Raw genomic sequence first — 7,866 nt, forward strand, 5'->3', positions numbered from 1 at the left:
TGGAATTAATGAGAAAAAGTTCAAGTCCTTCAAAGTAAAGGGTTAAAGAGGAAAGTCAGGACATGAAGAAGCTCCAAATCCTGAAATCTCCATTACAAGAATAAACTGAAATGTATGTAAGAGAAATAAATTATTAGAGATGTTTAAAAATTCCCCTCAAAGATATGAACTCATTTAGAGGCTGATTATGAGCTGTAAGCCAGTGTGTCTCTGTGGTTGTGTGTCTCTGTGTCTGTGTGTCTATCTGTCTGTGTGTGTGTGTGTGTGTGTGTGTGTGTGTGTGTGTGTGTGTCTCTCTCTCTCTGTCTGCACCACACAGAGCAGAGCAGTGAGATTTGAGCTCTGTGCAGCTCCGAACAACAGCCTCTGAAAAGAGAACCGTACCTCTTACCAGAATGTGGTCATGACTATCGGGGCAAGGAGACCTTCCTGAGCGAGCCAATGTGCATTAAATGTTTGTAGGGCAAAAACTTTTCTCACAGTCGCAGGAAAGATAAGGAGGTCATTTCTGCTTTTCTCAGAAAATCTGCTCCTACTTTACAATGGGAGTCAATGAGAGGAAGAGAGGGAACTGGCTGCACTTAGAGGCTCCGAGTTTAAATTCTGTTAGCCTCTCTGCGTTTTCGAGCACACTGTGAGACACAGGACAAGTTTGTCTACCAAAGTGTGGGAAAATTATGTGTCCAGAGTGAAATTTGTGGCCGTGGTGACAGGTTAGAGAGCAAAGTGTCAGAGGATTTTTTGAACCTCTGTCACTCTAGCTGATGTCATCACCACTCTAGCTCTGAAAATTCCGTGCCATTGACTTGCATGTTAAATTTGAATTTTGTCAAAAAATGATCATGAACAGTTGAAGTGTACTGATCAATAACGGTAGAAGATATGAAAAAGTTGAATATACCATGAATACTTGAAAGTTTTGTGAACGTTTTAAAAGTTGAATGAAGTCTGTAGGTGAAAGTATGTTGAAGCAGTTGAAGTTCAAAGAAGGAGAAGATTTGAAGAGTTTGAAGACAGTTTCAATGTATTCCTATGGGAAAAAAATTTCAATAAAGTTTGAATATTTTGAAAAGTATGAATGATATGAAAAAGTTGAATGTAAGCCGGAATCTCCTGAAGAAGACGCACGTTTTGATATATGAATTGTTTGAATATTATGAAGTATGAAGAAGTAGTTTAAGGCCAAAAAAGGGAAGAAGTAAGAATAATAATAATAAAGATTTGAATAACAATAGTGTGAATGCTTTCAGCATTCACCCTAATAATAATAAAGATTTGAATAACAATAGTGTGAATGCTTTCAGCATTCACCCTAATAAAGATTTGAATAACAATAGTGTGAATGCTTTCAGCATTCACCCTAATAAAACTTTAGAAACTTTGTAAGGTCCAATTCCAAACAGAGAGAGAGAGAGGGAGAGTGGCTGAGACTGTATGAGTTTGTTTGCAGCAATTGATCATCACAGTTCCCACAGGGCGAACACAATCTGAAACTGTACAATAATATCTGTCCATATGATGGTGAGATACATAAAAACCATAGCAGCATAGTAATAAAAAAACAGCACTGGCTGAAAGGACCCTTTCTGTGAAGTGAGGATGAGGTCAGATGAGTGTGTTGGTAAGCAATCAACACCTCTAATTGAAAATATCAAGCTCAGTTGAGTTCATAGTGAGAATTTTAGGCCTGTTTCGGCATATTATTGTATGTACGTTGTCTTAGATGTAAAATCTTGTTACACACACCTGTGCCATCACCTGTCAATGAGCGGATCACATTGTGCTTTATTTATAGACAGTTCTATATAACTTTGTTCTCTTTTTTTATCTACTTTGTGATATTGATTGGTATAGTACGTGATGAGTAGATTTGCAAATGCTGGAGGTATCTTTGTTTTCCAAGTAAGTGAAAACTAGAAAATATCCCCTTCCTGTTCCCTCTAAAGTCGTCACCACCAGAGTTTTAACACCTCACGCTGCCTCTCAGCTCCAGTCGTCCCCACGTGGCTCCTGTGTCGTCCTTGTAGCCCTGAGGTGTAGTTACTTTCCTCAGCTGTGCTGCTGCATTTAAGGAACCGAGAAAGGCTTGGAAAAAAGAGTGCCAAGTGCCAAAGGCCATGAAACTGAAAATGCTGCAGTAAAAGAAAAGGTCACATAAACTGCCTTTTAGCAGCAGTTCCTTCATTCATGTCATCACCGTGTTACTACTTTACTTTTACTTATGCTTTAGCCTGTTTTTATTTGATTTACTTACCTGTGTATTTATTTATTCTACTGATTGATCCTGTTTTCTTCTTTTTCTTTCTTATATTGATAGTTTTATTCCTTCCTTCCTTCCTTCCTTCCTTCCTTCCCAGTTTTAGTTATTTTCTTTTACACTTCATTTTTATAGACTCTTGTCCCTACTTCTGGTGTTTTCCCATATCCTATCACTGTTACAGTATAAAAGCCTTTCCTCAGTTCAGTTCTTGCTTTTAAATACCCTCTCTTTTGTTTTATGTTGCATTTGGGGGTGGGGGTGGGATGGGGGTATTTTTATTATATAAAGCACTTTGTGTTGCATTTTTGTAATTGCATAAAAAGTGTTATAGAAGTGAGGTCTGTTTGATTGATTGATGGATTGATCAGAGACCGGTTAACAGAAAACTGTTGTTTTGCCATTGCAGATTGTAAATCATCAGCCCCTGATTGGACGGCTGGTCCTGATGACTTGAGTGAACCGACTACTTCTTGTGGAACATCCTGCATCATCACAAAGTTTCATTTCAAGTAAAAAAAGAAAAAGAAGTTGTAAACACACAAACATGTGAGTTGCACATGAACAGTGGACTCCTCTGTCCTACTTTGTACTTCTTCTGTTTACGATGAGGCTGAACCAACAGGATGGAAAGTTCAACTCAAGGAGACTAAATTTACTCTCCTCATTTTTTTTCATGCTCGCACCGAGCCACTGCCGCCGCCGCTGCTGCCAAGGAAATCTAATTAGGAATGTTTCAACATGGCTGACAAACGACTGCTCCTCACCAGCCGCTCCTCTTCCTTTTGTTGGATGAAGCCTCTATATGGATGAACGGAGGGAGGAATTAAGTGAGAGGCAATTACCTTCCTTCCGTATTGTGCACGCCCACTAGCGTATGATCACACACACACACACACACACGTTTATGTTCCCACACATACCGTATTAAAAAAAAATCCCACATTTGAACGATAAACGTTTACATGCAGACATGCGATCAGACAAATCCGGGAGTAAACGCTGGCATATGTTCAACACTTCTAACCAACAGGAGGAAAACAGCGCTGACATTCATCTTAACCTTACATGAATGCAATTACAAACAGCAGAGAGGGCCGACATAAAGGTATACCTTGCGGTAACCATTACAGTGTAACTACGTGGTGGAAAACCCATTTTCTCCACATGACCAATTCTTTTTTCATTATAGATTATCCTCAAGCTACTGCGGCAACCGGGAGCTCTGGTTTAGACACACCCTTACACACACACACACACACACACACACATGCATCTCTTAGTTGTACCCTGATTAGTTTCCATGAAATGTTTGACTCTCTCTCTGCTGTGCGTCTCATTGATTTACAGAGTGAATCCAGAGACACTTTAATGGCCTCCTACCACACGACTCCTTTTCTTTCTTTCTTTGCCGGGGAATCGATGGACTCTTCATACAGAGGCCATCCTCTGCAATACAAATATAAAGACTGCACAGGACGACTCATCACAAATGCGCTTTAAGAACAAATTAAAGAGGTAGTTAGTGTGCGGCGGGCTGGTTTATGATGACATTCATAGAGGCGGCTTTCAAAGCGTGGTCCAGCAGGAAGGCCGTTTTCTATAATTCTTTATAAAGGTGAATTAAATCAGCAACAAGGACACCCAGGGGGGAAAAAAAAGGACAAAACAAATATGTATTAAAAAGGACGAGGCGTGCAAAATGAAGTAAACAACAGATATTTTGGTTTCATGTCTGGATTCAGCGCTGAGATAAGCAGCTGGTTTCTCTGGCTCAAAATGAACATGTTCAAGAGGCCATGGGTGGAGATCAATACCATTAACTGTCAGTGATTCAGAGCAGCACCATCAGGTCAAAACCCAGCACGGACATTACAGAGCAGCCTTCATCACAGTCTGGACGTCCTCAGCCTCCTCAGTGAACTCACATGTGCTAAGACTTCTGGGAAAATGGCAAAATAATAGAGAATATATCATATATTCATATGATGATGCACCCGTCATTATCATATTTGGAATAAGCTTGATGTATGAACATCTATACAAGTGTAACAACCTCTGTCACCGCTGCCACCTACTCCAACAGTTACAACATGTTTAGATTGAAAACAACAGAAGCCCCAGGCTGTCTGTCGTCGTTGATGAGTCTCTGAGTGTCATGTTTATCTGCCCAGCCTGCAGAATTTAGTGTTTTCGTTTTGTGATCAACACTGCAATATAGCACACATAGTGCCACATAAATCACAAGGGCAGCAATTAAAAAAAATATATATATATATATATATATATACAGTTTATATATATATATATATATATTTATATATATATTTTTTTTTTTGAGAAATGATATTATATATATTTTGAGAAATATGTTGAACCACCAACTACTGCTTTATGTCAAATTTTCTCAAAGCTAACTTTTCAATTTCTATTACTTATTTCATACCTTAGTCAAAATGAGTATGAAATCTCAAAAACTAAAGCAAGTCAACAAGATTCCTCTGAATTCAAGAGTTTTGATGACTAGCCCTTCTGTCTTGAAACAAACTAAATAATTTATGTTTGACTTGCTTCTTAAAATAGCTACATTTTTTTTAAAGAATGCCAATTATATAATTAAACCTCCACTATTAACATATAATGCAAATAAGGTGGTACATTATTCAGTGTGCTATCATTATTGATAAATGGATGCTTGATTGACAAATTGTCATGTTATAGTTGCATCATTTTGTGTTCCTCCTACAACATGTTTTCAAATATAATTATAAAGTTACTCAAACTGACTTTTATATGGCAAGGGGAAAAAAGTGCTTTGGATTGCATAGACAAAATGGAAACAAAGAACACAAGTAAGAAAAGACAAGACAAATTTATTTTTTTACAAACAATTTGTCTCAGTCTTTACATAGCATTATAACAACATCCTCTGCTCTTAGACCCTCACACTGACTGAGGAAAAACTCCCAAGAAGACCGTGAACAGGGAAAAAATGGGAGAAACTTCAGGGTGAGCAAGATGGGCAGGTGTGGAATAGATGTTGCTAGTTCAACTACAGTTGTTTGTGTTGTGCAGGGAATAGCCACACCCAAGCTGCACGTACACACGCAATCATGCACACTCACCAGGAGAGACAGACAATACACAGAAGGGCAGGGTAGAGAGAAACACTAGGGAACACTTCTGTCTGACTCACAAACAGAAGGGCACATAGGCATCAGGTGGAGCAAAGGTTGACCAAAGTCTTCCTCTTTTAACACTTCTGTCCACATCACAGACAAAAGGGCACATATTCGGATAGTTGAGATGCAGGGTGAAGTAGTAAAGCATCAGACGGAGCAAAGATTGAGGAAGGTGTTTCTTTTTTGGACAGATATGATGCAGGATGGAGTAGGGGCATTAGACAGAGCGACAGTTAACCAAGGTCTTTAGATGGGACCTGTTCCAATTGTGACAAGACAAGGGGTGCCGTCAAAGAACACAACAGGGCTGAAGAGAGATCTTCACTGGAGGTAGATGGCTGCTTCTCCAGTTTGCTAAAGACAAAAAAGAAAGAAAAACATAAATGTCAGTCAGGACGGAACAGAGAAACTGAAAAAAACTACCGAGCAAACCAACTATTAAGATTATAAGACATTGTTGTCAATAATAATAAAAAAAAAGACACGTAGAAGTTACGCACTATAGCTTTAATTAATGGCAAATGCTTTCACTTTCACCCGTCTTTTGCCGGTCCAAGAATTTCACCATGCGCACAGAGGCTCATGGGAAATGTAATGTGAAAACACTTCTGAAACTCCTCGTAGTCCCTATAAAGTTATCCTGCCTAAATCTGAGTGTTATGCACTTATACACAAACTTTTTCATGCCTGTGTGCAAACAGCCATATGTATTTGAGACAGCTAAATGTCTTACCTTCACCCCGGTTTGTCGATGGCTGCAGCGCTTTCTTCCAAACCATGGAGAGGCCCTACCATCTCTTCACCTCAGTTATAATCTTGCTCTTGTCCTTCAGCCGCAGCTCACCTATCACCTTGAACAGAGAAGACAATTTACACACTTGGGTTTTTAGATATAGAAAACTGGATTAAGTTATTTTTGTTGTTGAGATCAGTATAAGCATGTATAATAAACAATCCATGGGTGATCATTTAGTAGTACTGTAGCATTTTAACACCAAACGATAACATACCATTTATAATCAAGACAGTACCATCAACCAATTGATCCATGATTGTCTTGTTGTCCTTTTAGTTGCTCCTTAGACAGAAAAAAAGCATCATGGGTCATGGATAGGAAAAGTTGGACAGTTTTTTATAAAGCCCAAGTTCATTACTTGAAAATGACAAACAACATAGCAAACAGTAACTTAGGGTGATGAAGATATTTTAGAATTAATTTCTCCCATCAACTTCGTTCACAGATTCAAAACAGCTCTCCTTTTAAAATTCCCATAGTGAAAAAGATTACAACCTGCAAAATGTTCATTTCAGTACTGCATTTTGCACACGTTGTGGAGAGGATGATGATTATCTGCTGCTTTTCATGCAGGGATACAGGTCAGCTCATAATGAAAGTCACTTGATTATTTTATTTATTTATTTATTTACAATACCAATTACAACTCACCGACAGATGAAGATGGTCAAGGCCGCACCCCAGCCAGAGACGGCTGAAGTGGAGGCTGCAGTCTAGCCAGAAAGGGTAAGGGAGCTGTCCAGCTGTGGAAGACTGCTACACAGCTGGAGAGGGTGATGGCTGTGCTTCAGCCAATAAGGTAGAACTGCTTCATGGAAAGAAAAAATACTTCAGTTTAGCCTCAAAAATCCCTGATTGCTACTTTTTCAATGCCAATTACTGTACAACTTAACTCAGCTGGAGGATGATTTCACCTCTCATTCTCTAGTTCTACAAAGCTGTTGTGAGAATTGCAGGTGTTTTTTTTTTCTAATGTTTTATTATATATAAAATATTAAATTAAAATACATATTAAATATATTTTAATTTATTTATAGGATAGTCAGAGAGAGACAGGGAATGGGGAGAGAGAAGGGGAATGACATGCAGCAAAGGGCCACCGGGGGAAACAAACAGGGGGCTGCTGCAACGAGGACTGTAGACTTTGGATATGGGACGCCTGCTGAGCTACATGGCGTCCCACAACCTCACTTGATATTTTTTCATTAACAATTCATTAACATTTAATAACAATTATATAAACTTCTTTTTATCATATATAATAAAATTCATATTAAAAGTACAATCAATTATTAAAAGTTAATGGAAATTAAAAAGGTTTTTCGTTGTAAATATATAAAAATTCTAAATTTACTGTAATGTATATTTTTCCAAGAATACTCCTCTGCATTTATCATCTGAAAATATCTTAAATTTTACTGCAATAGAAAATATTAATTCTGGTTTATTCCCCTGATCAATCATTTTGTTCCAATTATTGAACATTGTACATTCATGGCCAAGAACGAAGGTTACGATATTGTAACCGTAGTTATATTAACACAGGCGGAGCCCTCTACTGGACTCTATGGGTATATCTCTCCTCCAATCGCGTACGCGCGATGGCCCACTGAAATTTGCATGTACGTAGC

At 38.4% G+C, this 7,866-nt stretch overlaps 1 long non-coding RNA gene across 1 annotated transcript; it reads right to left on the reverse strand.

Moving 5' to 3' along the window:
- Positions 1-5,173: 5,173 nt before the first annotated feature.
- On the reverse strand, positions 5,174-7,030 carry LOC146992334 (uncharacterized). Its single transcript, XR_015037224.1, has 4 exons — positions 6,887-7,030; positions 6,450-6,517; positions 6,173-6,290; positions 5,174-5,793 (listed from the first exon to the last, which is right to left on the reverse strand). It is a non-coding gene; the product is annotated as an uncharacterized LOC146992334 (long non-coding RNA).
- Between the last annotated feature and the right edge of the window lie 836 nt (positions 7,031-7,866).

This window comes from Trachurus japonicus, chromosome 1, assembly GCF_045865225.1.
Source record: "Trachurus japonicus isolate A0001 chromosome 1, Traja_1.0".
NCBI classification, from domain to species: domain Eukaryota; kingdom Metazoa; phylum Chordata; class Actinopteri; order Carangiformes; family Carangidae; genus Trachurus; species Trachurus japonicus.